The following is a 12,520-nucleotide window of genomic DNA, read 5'->3' as shown; positions in this document are numbered from 1 at the left end:
TTCCCAGAAAATGATTTAGCTGCTTGACCTGTTGCGTTCATAAGAAGCATCTTCTGACAGATTTATGGACTAAATTAATCTACAATCAATTTAAAATATTAAAAAATAAGACAAAAGGTTGCAACAGAACAACTGGACAAACTATGAAAACACAGGCAACATAGCCGTATTTATAAGTTTAGCTAACGTAACGTGATCAAGTGCAAGTAATGTTGTCACTTTCAGAGGGAAAATTCCTGGATTAATGTAGTTAGGTTAGATCACGTTCCCTCCACAAACCAACTGCACTTCCTCTACAGGTTCTTTGTTTCAGTCCATATCCCAGTACAATTACTGTGTTATGATCCACCTATACTAATCATAGCAAAGGGGGAAACGAACCGGAGTCCATTTCAAGAAGACTAAACGACGTGGGATATGAGGTATGAGGGGGAAAAAAGCACAACACAAAGTACAATGAAAGTTTGACAAACTAATCCAACTGACATTAACTTGCTCAATAAACCTTTAAAACTCTCATTTCCATTTACTGTAACTCAGCTGCACAATGGTTGATAAAAGTAACATCCTTTCAGAACCACTGACTCTGACTTAGCCTGTACAAAACAAGCATTTGGACACCTCTGGTATAAAGTAAAGGCAGTAGGTGCATTTGTAAGTATATAGATGTGTTTTTAATCAATTTAGGCAAACGCAGAGTAAGAATATTTATTCCAAAAATGACACAATATTTATCAGATCTGCAACCAGACTGACCAAAGTAACTTTTTGATAATGCAACCACGGAGCGGGATAAATAAGTAATAGGAGGCGTACTCCTCAAAGGTCTCAGTAATGTGTCTCTATGAGCCTGGACTTCATTGCAAGAATAAATTTCTCATTTGGAGTCCTGAGTTGAAAATGTTAAAGAATCTTTGTGTCAATACAGCCGCTGAGAGAATGAATTTGAGGTCATTTGAGAGTGAAAGAGTTTGGTCTGCGGCAGCCCGTTGATGACTTTGTTTTGTACTCAGCGGTTTCCAGGAGACATATGGTGAGCGTTATGGTCTAGACCTGCTTCTCAGGCCCCATCAGCGGTGCCGAGATCAAACGGCGAGTCAAGAGGAGCTCATTCTGCTGTGAAAGGACTCTCATACTCTCTGCTCTGCTTTCTGTTTGTGTGTATGTGTGTGTGTATGTGTGAGAGAGAGTGTGAGAGTGTGCAGCTATCTGTGAAAGTCAGTCCATCAGTCAAACTCAACTCTGTTCCTATGGGGTGGTTAGGGGGGGGGCAGTCTGGCCTCTGTCTACGTAACTGTGTGTGTGTTGCATGTAGAAAGGCTCACATGTGTTATTGCACTCAAGTACGGGTGTGAATATTTATGACTGGTGTAATGTGAATATCAGAAAAGGAGCCGAGCGTGTGGCCAAATGCGAAGGTATAATGTTAACATCGGAGGTATTGTGTACCTCTCCGCTGCTCTCCTGCACAGCTGTGTCTCATTAAAGCTCTTTCTAGAGGAAGCCACACAACATCTGTAAGAATCATCTCACATGCATGCATTATATCACATCCCAAAACCACGGGTGCAGTCCATATGTAAAGTCCATAAAAGTCTGAAGGTGTCTTTATTCATCTGCATTTAAACATTTGTATGAGAAATTGTGTGTGCATATACAGTACATGTGTGTGTGTGGATGTTTTCTGTGTCTTTGTCCCTTTACATGAGCAGTAGCAGCAGTAGCCAAAAAGGGAGAGTCAGTGATTTAGTGCTGGGGTTGTTTTTTTGGTGGGTGCAGGGTAGGTGTTGGTGTGTTTGGACCACAGAGGCCTGAGTATGTCAGAGGCAGACCCACCAGCACTACTAAATTTACAGTCAGTTTACTGTGAGTCATGGGACAAGCTAATGTTTATCTGCTGCCTTTAGAAAATTTGGCAAAAATTGTTTAGAAGGAACTTTTTACGGGACATCTGGTGTTGTGGATGTTTTTGTGTAACTTTTTGATTCACACGCTGATGTAGAACACGCTGTGATGGAAGTTACTGTTGCAAATTAAGTGACTGCACACAGAAATAATGAAAACACCCAAATATGAATGGAAACATTTTAGCAAATAAAGACGTCTGAAGTCACATGACCATATACCCAACCCATTGACCCATTTTGAATGTTTTTCTGCTTTTTAACTATTCTATTAAATACTGCTTGTATTGTGTTTTGTGATGATTTTGAGTGCTGCTTTGCTGAGCTTTGACTTTTTTTAAACAATTTTTCATTCACCAGCATTTCAACTGTGTGGGGTGTAGCTATATATACTTATATTTAGAATAAGTTATTATTATATGGATAATATTAAATTTCCTCTTGTCTTCTCTGAAACCAAATGTTCCTCTTCCAGCTGCAAAAGTCAAGACTCTTGAGATCTGCCTTGGATGACAAACTACTTTTCCTCATTTTTTGTAGTTCTGTCTTCAAGGACTGCCAAAGAGGAGTCTCTGAACCCAAGGACAAACTATAAAATATCAGTATATTTGGGAAGAAGATGGAATATCGTGCTGCGGAATCGGCCACGGTGGAAAAAGCATCCACCAGAGCTGAGATGCCTGCAGCCTTTTCTCAGTTTTCTCTGGTCTTGGGGCTCCAATTTCATAAATAATTGCAAATGTCTACTACAAAGGTGATCTAGTTTGAAGAAATCATTATGTTTACAGGGGTGCTCAATGTCAATGTGAAGAAAAATAAATCTATAACTGAACAACTTAAAATAACACTTAACATCTTACAATATCCTGTTTTAAATACCAAGTTAGTGAAGCTAATTGTTTATTAATTGTTATTTCAGATTACTTTTCTCATAGTCTGTCAAAGGTGTGAATTCAACTCACTGTGCTTGTAGGTTCTGAACTGACAATGTTCATGTCGCTGCCTCTTGAAATAGTCATTTACAGTACTAAGCTGCTGGTACACTGGTTGAAAACACTGCAAGATGTCAGCCATCAGTATGTGATGTGAGAAGGTCAAATCTGAAATCCTATGACAACATATTCCCAAACAAATGTAGCTGCAAAAAATGTTTGTATTTCAATCTTTACTCATTTCTAGGCAACAGGAGTATAAACACTAATGAGCCCTTCAATGACTTTAATTAACCTCAATAGAAAACACTGATGATACAGAGGACGTCCTCTGGCAATTAGTTTGGATCATGTTTGAATCACTTTTTTTTAAGGTTAAAAAGTGTTTGGAAATGTGCCAAACAGCCTTTTTCAACAAAGTCTGGGTATAGTTCTGATTGTCTGCACTTGACTGGGACTGCTGTTACTGTTCAGCATTAATTAGTGTGTGTATTAGGGGCTATGGCTAATGAATGGTTGACACTATGGACTGCATTACACAATGAGCCTATGTACCAACAATTTACAATGTTTTAACTCACTTTTTCTATTGTAACCACATGCTGAATTGAAAAAAAAGAAAAGTGCATTCATGTTGACCCAGCCTTTATATCAAAGGTACAGTATATCCGCAAACTAATGCATCAGTGGAACCTTGTTTCCACACTGCTCCAGGTCTGTAACTACTCTAAACCAACTCTTTGTAAAAAAAAAAAAAGACCCTGACTGCACCTTAGGGTGTCTGAGACTTTGATGAAAGACAGGAGGCAGGAGGGAGAGAGCAAAAGAAGAATGCAGAATAGATGAGATGAATAAAAGGAGGCAAAGAGGCAAGGAAGGAGCGTACGCAGCTGCTGAGAGAGGCTAGGAAAGGGGGAAAAGTAAAAGGAAAAAGGGAAGGAAAGAGGAGCAACATGGAGAGAGGAAAGGAGGATGAGAGGGGACAGGGATGGCGCAATGTATGTGTGTGTGTGTGTGTGTGTGTGTGGGAATGCGACGAGTTATGGGGATGAGCGAGGGATGGAGATACATAAATGAAATAAATGGGGTCAAAAGCAGAGAAGTGTATAAGGGAGGGCAGGAGGGAGGCAGGAGCGGTTAGAGAAACAGCAATGCAATAGAGACAGTGTGTGTATGTGTGTGATAGATAGAGGGAAGAGAGAGATAGTGCTGTTGCTGCTCCGTGTGTGTACGTGTGTGTGTATGTGTGTGTGTAAGTTTGAAAAGGACAGAAAGCATGAGAGAGAGGTTTATCCAGAACAGTGTTTATCCTTTCTGCTCACTTGGGGAGAGAGGCGACTGCAAGCCCTTACTCAACACAACAGATAGGCAGCTATCAGCTCCCAGAGCACAGGCCAAGTCCAACTGCCTGTGTGTGAGTATGTGTGTGTGTGTGTATGTGTGTGTGTCTGGCAGTACATTTACAGTATGTTTTTTTTTAAGCGTGTCTCTGACTCTGAGCTTGTTTGTGTGCCTTCTATTACCAAAATACATGTATCAAGCCACAGTGAATAGTTGTACCAGTAAAAGGAGGTGGTCAAATGTGTGTTGACGGAACGCTGCCGGCAAATAATAATGTCAGCGTACACCTACAGCATAGCGAGTGGCATGAGAACAAATTACATATACAAAGCTGACATAACACACAACCTGGTTAAAAAACACTCACGAGCATTATTTGAAATGTCAATGGGTAAAATGTTAAAGTCCTACAGAGAAATGAGTCTCTAACTTTCAGTAATGAGGCGCATAGCAGGAGTCCCCCGCCCAGCCCCCAGCAAACTGATTAGTGGATGTGATAAGTCCTTAGACCTTAGACTTGTGAGCTGCATGAAAAACACAAGCCCTTGTAATAGACCCTTTCCCCCGGCAGATATTTTGACTTGTCAAAGCAGGGAAAGCACGGGTGGAGAAATGAACGATTGAACCAGTTCCAGCACTCTGGCATGCTCACTCATTCACATGGCATATTTTCACCTCTGCTTTTCCTGCTGTGACCATTCATAACTTCTGCTGTGAAAGGGTCCATTCATTTAGAGCTGGTGGCATAGAAGATTGTATCATCAGCATAAAAATGATATTACAATGCTCAGTTAAAAAAAACTAATTCTTATTTCTTATGTATAGACTAAATAACAGGGGGCCTATTATTGAACCTTGTGGAACACCTTTATTGATCTGAGGACCTGATTTCAAACCTGACGTTTAGGTATGGAAAGCATCTTGGTTAACAAAATAATGTCATCAACAATATCAAAAATCTTGTACAAATCCAAAAAGAAAGATGTACAGATGTTTATGCTACACTCAACACAAAATTACTGCTATGAAAAAGGTCTATTCATTCAGAGCAAGTGGTATACAATATGGTATCATCAACATAAAAAGGACATTGCAATTCTCAGTTGAAAAATAAATTATTATTTCTTATGTTTAGACTAAATAATAAGGGGCCTAGAATTGACCCTTGTGGGACACCCTTACCTGAGATTGCCGTACTTGATTTAAAAACTGACATCTAGGTATGGGAAACATCTTATTTAACAAAAATGATGTAATCAATAATACTTAAAGCCTTGTCCAAATCCACAAAGATGTACAGTGTTTGTGTGACTCTTGACACAAAACAGTATTTTCACCTGAGCTTTTCCTGCTGTGAAGAGTCAAGATGTCTGCAGTGAAAAAGGACTATTTATTTAAAGATAGTGGTATACAAGACGACATCATCAGTATAGAAATTATATTACAATACTCAGCTGAAAAACAAATGATTTCTTATGTGTAGACTAAATAATGGGGCCTAGAATTGAACCTTGTGGGATACCTTTACCTGAGATCTGAAGACTTGATTTAAAACCTGACATCTGGGAATGGGAAACAAATATTATAATATTTAACAAAAATGATGTAATCAACAATACTTAAAGCCTTGTCCAAATCCACAAAGAAAGATGTACAATGTTTGCACTACACACACAAAACACTACAAACTACTTATGTGCTGTGCTTATGCTAAAGAGCCACAACTGAATGTGGGGCAACTACACCTGATGGTACTGACTGAGTACTTCAAAGTATATCAAACTGACAGTGTCACTACAGCAAATCAGTCTTAGTTTGGAGTTGATTTGTCTTGAAGGATCTAAGCACAGAGATGCTGATCTGCTCTACTTCAGATACAGGACTAAACAGAATTTAAAAAGTCTTCTTCACATAATTAAATAATTGGATTTATCAAGTTTGACACAATGAGACCAATCAAGAAGTAGATGCTGTCCAAACGTATCACCAGGAAAAGCAATTACATAACAGCTTCTTAGAGAGAAATCAAGAGCAATACATATGAATAAATTACTCAAATGATTGGTAAATGGGTGCAATTCATGCGGGATGGCACGCTCCGATTTTACTAACCAGAATTCAATGTTTCATGTCATTTGTAAGTCTGAAGTAAACCTTTTCAGTTTAAACAATGTTTGTGACAAAACCTGAACTACTCTTTTAGGTTGATGTTTTTCAGATGCTCCCTGTTGGTTCGAATAAGATGTGTTGCCGCGGTGATATGGTGAAAGATGATCTGTTGCCAAGGTGTCTCATGGTGGCAGAATGAGATGCAAAGATGCTGAAATTCATGCACACATACTAACAATATAAGACACACACACACACACACATGCACAAACTTATACAGTGTGTAACACCACAGCTACAGGAAAAGGGATTTCATAATGATTAGCTGGTTGGTGAAAAAAGGAGAGAGATCATCTGTGTGTGTGCGCGCATGTATTTGTGAGTGTGTGTGTTTGTGTGACTACCTGCCTGCCTCAGTGTGGGTTTTGGGCACTAGCTTGCTCCATTATCTACTCAGCAAAGCAGAGGTGGTCCAGTCCAACAGAGATAGAGATAGAAAAGGGACAAAGGTAAAATAGGGGACAAACAGCGAGAACACAAAGAGTGAAAGACAGGGTACAAAACATAGATTTAGATAGAAGACTAAGCGTTAAAGAGAAAGTATTAGGCAATTTAGACTGAAGCATAGGTTTTGTTAACATAAAGCCCATGTGCTGTTAAGTTATGAATCAGACAGAAGCAAATGCTGTGCAGGATATAAATCTCCCACATGTGCCTAACGACCTGTAGACCGAAAAAAAGGAAGGTGGACAGAAAATTCATGCCAGTGTGATTGGTCATCACCTTGTAAGTCATGTGGTAATGTCAGAGCCCATTAAAAAAGCACATGGGAGCAGTGGAAACCTGCTGGACAGTGCACAAATAGGAAATGTGACTGTAAGATGATGTCACCAAGATCAGGAATTTACTGTAGAGAGACTGTAAGCACACCTTAACTCTTACTGCTATTTTATGGCACTTTTGAGTTTCACTAAGAATGTATTTTTATTACATGTAAAGGCTACAACACACATTTAAAGAGTATTTAAAGCTGTGAAGGATGGTTCCAGATGCAGATAGCTATGATTTTAGAGACAGACAAGGTTCCTTAAAACTAATTCTGCTCTCTTGCAGTTGTTCTTCAAAGGTTCCTTGAGGATGTAGTGGGGGCAATTTTGGCTTATTATAGTCACTTTGGTGCCTTTGAGCCAGGCTTTTAAACCCTCAACTATTGCAGTGAAGGTTTCCAGTGACCAAAAATGGTTGTGCTGGACAGCCTACAGCTTTGAATGGGTTTAAGTGTGTTAATATGGTAGAAGACACTAATCAGAAAGAAGTACTTTTGCTTTTGGTGGCTTTATTTGGATGTTTGAGCTTCACTGTGGAGAACGATGTATGTGCAGTTTGTTTTAACATTCATCTACTGAAGGGTGAACATGTCTAAAGCTGATTTTAAGGATGCCATTTAAGGTATTATGATGGTTTGTTTGTCATTCATAATTTAATGCCATAGTTGCGATGCATATGACCAATGCCAGATAGCTCTTAGGAGAAAAATTTGCAGTAACTTTCTTCCTTCTGCTGGGAACTGGGGACTAAAGTTCTCAAACAGCTGCCACTAAAGATTTAGTACACTGAGGTTTAATTTTTGACCCTGGTGGGTAGCAAGATGTGATACTGTATTTGTTGACTGTATCTCTTTTCCTATTCTCCATTTATCTAATGCTGTTTGTTTCATCATAAACTGACAGTTTCTCTTGTGGCTGGTAATATATCCACAAAAATATGATATATTCAATTGGAAGCTGGTGGAGGGATCGCTCTCGGTAAAACAAGTTGGGTTTTGATAGGCATTTCAATCTTAAATAAATGAGAGTGTACAGCAAAGTGAACCCACATGACATTTGCAATAAAACATGTACCACTGAATACTTGTAATCTTTTGAAGGTATTGAATATATATTGAATATTGGCACAAAATACTTTTCACTGCTTTCAAATCATATTGGAAGCCATGAACGTTTTTGGTTTGTGTGTTGCTTTGGTGTGAATTTGACCCTTCACATCCAAGCATGCTTATGGACACAGAATATACTGTATATAAAAATGTACATAAGGAAACATACACTGGCATCTAAATAGGTAATATGAGATATGAAAGCAGAAATACACACGGACACACACACACACACACATACACACACCCTGAAGACATTCCTTTTGGGAAACCAGAGCTGTGGGCAAAAACAACATACAGAGATGAAAGATGAAGTAGATAAAGAAGAGATGGGAGAGAGGAAGGAGTAATGATACAAACAGAGTGACTGTGTGCTGGGAGAGGAAAAGAGAGAACATATATATATATATATATATATATATATATATATATATATATATATATATATACACACACACACACACACACACACAGTAAAAACTCAGAGGGCAAGAGGACAGAGACAGAGCTAAAGGATGACACAGGCAGAGTGTAAATTAGTCATAATAGGATAGTGGAGGAGCGATGACGAAGAGAAGCGATATAGAATTTGTGTGTGTGTGTGTGTTAGCTGGATGAAGTGGTGTAAAGAAAGAGGAGGGATGTATAAAAATAAAAACAACACACAAACTATAGGGAAGATGCAGTAAAAACACAAACCCAGAGAGAAAAAGACAGCAAAGAGAAATAAAACAGAGACACACTCCTGAAAAGATGGAGAATTGACACGATGCACACACACACACACACACACACACACACACACATACACACACACACACACACACACACACAGTGCGAGCCAGTTCTGCTCTTCCCCAGCAGTCAGTTCAGTCACTGAGGGGTCAGCCATTTATTCTGTCCCATTACTGCGGACACTGCTGTGAAATTGTCCAATAAATCAGTGTCTCGGAGCAGCAGTGCTCCCCCTGCTGACTGGCTGACTGACTGTCTGGCTGCATGTTGCTCACTCCGCCTGCAATTAAGGCTCACACACTGCGGGCCCCAAGATAGACAGAACAGAGCCACAGATTAAGTACCAATATACAGACAGCTTCATGGTCTTTAAAAGTGAGTGATATGTAGCAGTTTAGATTATCATACTGAGCATCAGCATGCAGCATCAACACTTCTTCTGACTGCATTTGCTCCCTAACCTCTCAGAATGAACTGTCTCTAACCTCATGCTTGAGTGTAACCTTAACATAATCCTAAAAACTGACCTTAAGGTGCCTTAAAGGTGCAGTGTGTAGAATCTAATGGCATCTAACTTGGCAGAAATGGAATATATTCATAATAAGTATGTTTCAATTAGTGTATAATCACCTGGAAATAAGAATTATTGTGTTTTCGTGATGTTAGAATGAGCCCTTTATGTCTACATAAGGAGTGGGTCTTCTTCCAATGGATGTATTAGCCCCGTTCCCACTAAGGAAGTTCCTGCTACGTACTTGCCGGTCCAGAAAGTGGGCTGGTATCACAGCTGGTGTATGCTAATGTTATGGGTGTGTCTATAATGAAGATGTGCACTATGACGATTTAACACAGCCTAGCTGGGACTGGGACGTTTTTACAGCAGCCTTGGCTAGTTGTGGGATTTGCATGAAGGAGGCAGCAATGAGATTGAAGGTTCACAGTATGTCCATTATGCAGACCCAACTATCCTCATTCATAAACACCATGGTAAATACAGTTTTACATTCTATAACTCCTTTAAATTTTACAAATATAAAACTTCCATGAATCAAAAAATCACAATAGAATGAGTCATAATTGACCTCATCTGCAGTGTCCTGTCAACAGTTTTACATAATTATGTCACTTTTACAATGGTGGTCTATGAGGGAAATGATTTCTGGGCTGCAGGGGGATTTTTCGCTGCAATACCACAAGTGGTAAATGATAAATCTACTCTATCAAACTATTATCTTTCCCTAACCCTAACCAGGTCATTTTGGCATTACTGAATCTAAACGTAACAACAACAGCAGTGTCAGATTCTGCAACTATGACCGTAAGATAAGAAAATGTTTATATGCACAAAGGATCAGTTCATCCAAAGTTTTACCTGATGAGGTACAAAGATACCAGTCACTGACAGTCCTGCTGTAGACTGCTCTAACCACTGAGACACGACATGTAGGTTTCATCCCTGTCACTGATCTTGCATACAGAGGAGAGGCAAAACACTGATGGAGTGTCTGTGGGTGGAAAGCGAGCTTAGTAAGAGTGTGCATGTCTAGACAGGAGATCAGACAGATAGAGAGACATTGTTCATGACATATGTTGATTTTGAATTACAGCTGCATATTGAGCTGCATTCTCTCCTAATTGGTTTTTCAGTGTCTTGATTCGCAAATCTCTTAAAATACTGGGGTTCATGCCAAAAAAAAAAAAAAAAAAACACCTGCAGTTTCCTTAGCAACGCAATCAGTTCACCCATGTGAACTATGATATGCAGACACAAGGACTCAGTGATTTCCCCTCAACAAGTTGTTGAGTACAGATGGCACCCGCCAGCAGACCTTCCTCTATTAGAGAGATCAAGAGGGATGAGAAGAGAGACTGACCTTTAAATTGACTCAAAACCTGTTCACAGTCACACAAAATGATCATCTTGCTCACTGCGTGCCAATTCAATTCTTATAATGTATTTTACTGTTATAGTTAGTTATAATTTAACAATATACACACTAATATACAGCAACTATTTTCACATAACTTGCAATATGATAGAGAACTTTGTATCGTTATGTTCTTTTGAATGGTCTCACCTGCTCACACAAACACAAAAGTATGTCTGTGCTGCACTCCAGCTTACATTTTCTATTACTGTTGAACAGTCCCACAATGCAGTGCACTACCTTTTAGATTATTGCAGAATAAAATTTCCAGTGTGACTCATAGCTGTCAGCAATAACGCAAAATCACAATGATACATGTCGGAAATCTCTTCTTAATAGCAAACTACTTAATTCTATTATACTGTAGAAGTAGTAGTGAATGAATGCATGTAAAGAGCATCAACAGTACATCATTATTTACTTGAAAGACTGTAGTAAGACATAAGACAAACAAAAATGTATGTCCATCATATTTTCTACATTTGTCTCCACATCACACCAATAGTTTTCCACTGTGTTGACCAAAACTCTTTTAATTACATCATCTTATTGCGCTATGTCCTTCTCCGGTGGTTAAATAGCACCAGCTGCGCCCTAAACTCCTAATATTCACATGACAGTAGTTGATGGAAATGCTCATTAATTCATCTTTTCTTTTCCCAATCAGCTGAGAACTCTGTTAATGACTCTACAGGTTTTTTATTCTAGTCAAACACCAGGTGATTTCACTAATTAGCAGACCTCAAAACGCCGGGCGGTGTCAGTAAGCATATTTCAAACACCAAGTAATGTCACTAATTAGCACATCTTCAAACTAGAGGACGGCGAAATAATTAGTGAAATCTGCTGCTGTTGAAATGGATTTGAATTTAAAAAGCAAAGGTTCAGGCCTCGAGTGGTTGAGAGCATGAGTGAGTCCACTTCATGTGTTCTTAAACTGTGTGTTCAGGCTATGGAATTAAGGGGAATGACGAGTAAAGCTAACTTCATGTCAAGGAGTAAAAGTAGCTGTCATAGTAACATAGTAAGTTTTAAAATGTACATGTACAGTATACTGAATGTAGCAGGATCGACCACAAGGGATTTTGTCCATTTTTTTTTTTTAGAAAACTGAAAATATCCACTTAGGTTTTGTAATTATTAGTCAAGCATCAAGATCATTTTACTAATGGGAGGAATGTCAATCTTGGTAATGAGGCTGTCAGTTATAAATATCTCAGGAGAGATAAGTTTGAGACACATCATACACAATGAACAGAAGTAAAGGATCAGTGCACTTTCCACAGTAATTCTAACAAAGGGGATTGAAAATCAGTCCAGAGTTTCTTTTGGCTCTTTTAACCCTCGTATTAACACCACAGGAGAACATTTTTATGAATGGTGATTTCAACAAAGAATTTCAAAGCTTTTACGTGCCACCAGTGGAGAGAGATTTTCACAATGGTTATATCTAAAGCAGAAATGAGCTCTCTGGTGCCTTAGTGTTGTTTGACTGGAACCGTATCAAGTCCTCTGGTGTTTACTGATTGGCACTGAAGGTTTGATCTGCATCTGAAATCAGCATGTCATACATATTTTTGGGAAACAGTGTGAAGTTAGGCAGCTCTTTCTTACCCCATGACCAACAATTCAGTT

The sequence above is a fragment of the Scomber japonicus genome, chromosome 6, assembly GCF_027409825.1.
Source record: "Scomber japonicus isolate fScoJap1 chromosome 6, fScoJap1.pri, whole genome shotgun sequence".
Taxonomy (NCBI): Eukaryota; Metazoa; Chordata; class Actinopteri; order Scombriformes; family Scombridae; genus Scomber; species Scomber japonicus.
This window is presented reverse-complemented; position numbering follows the sequence as displayed.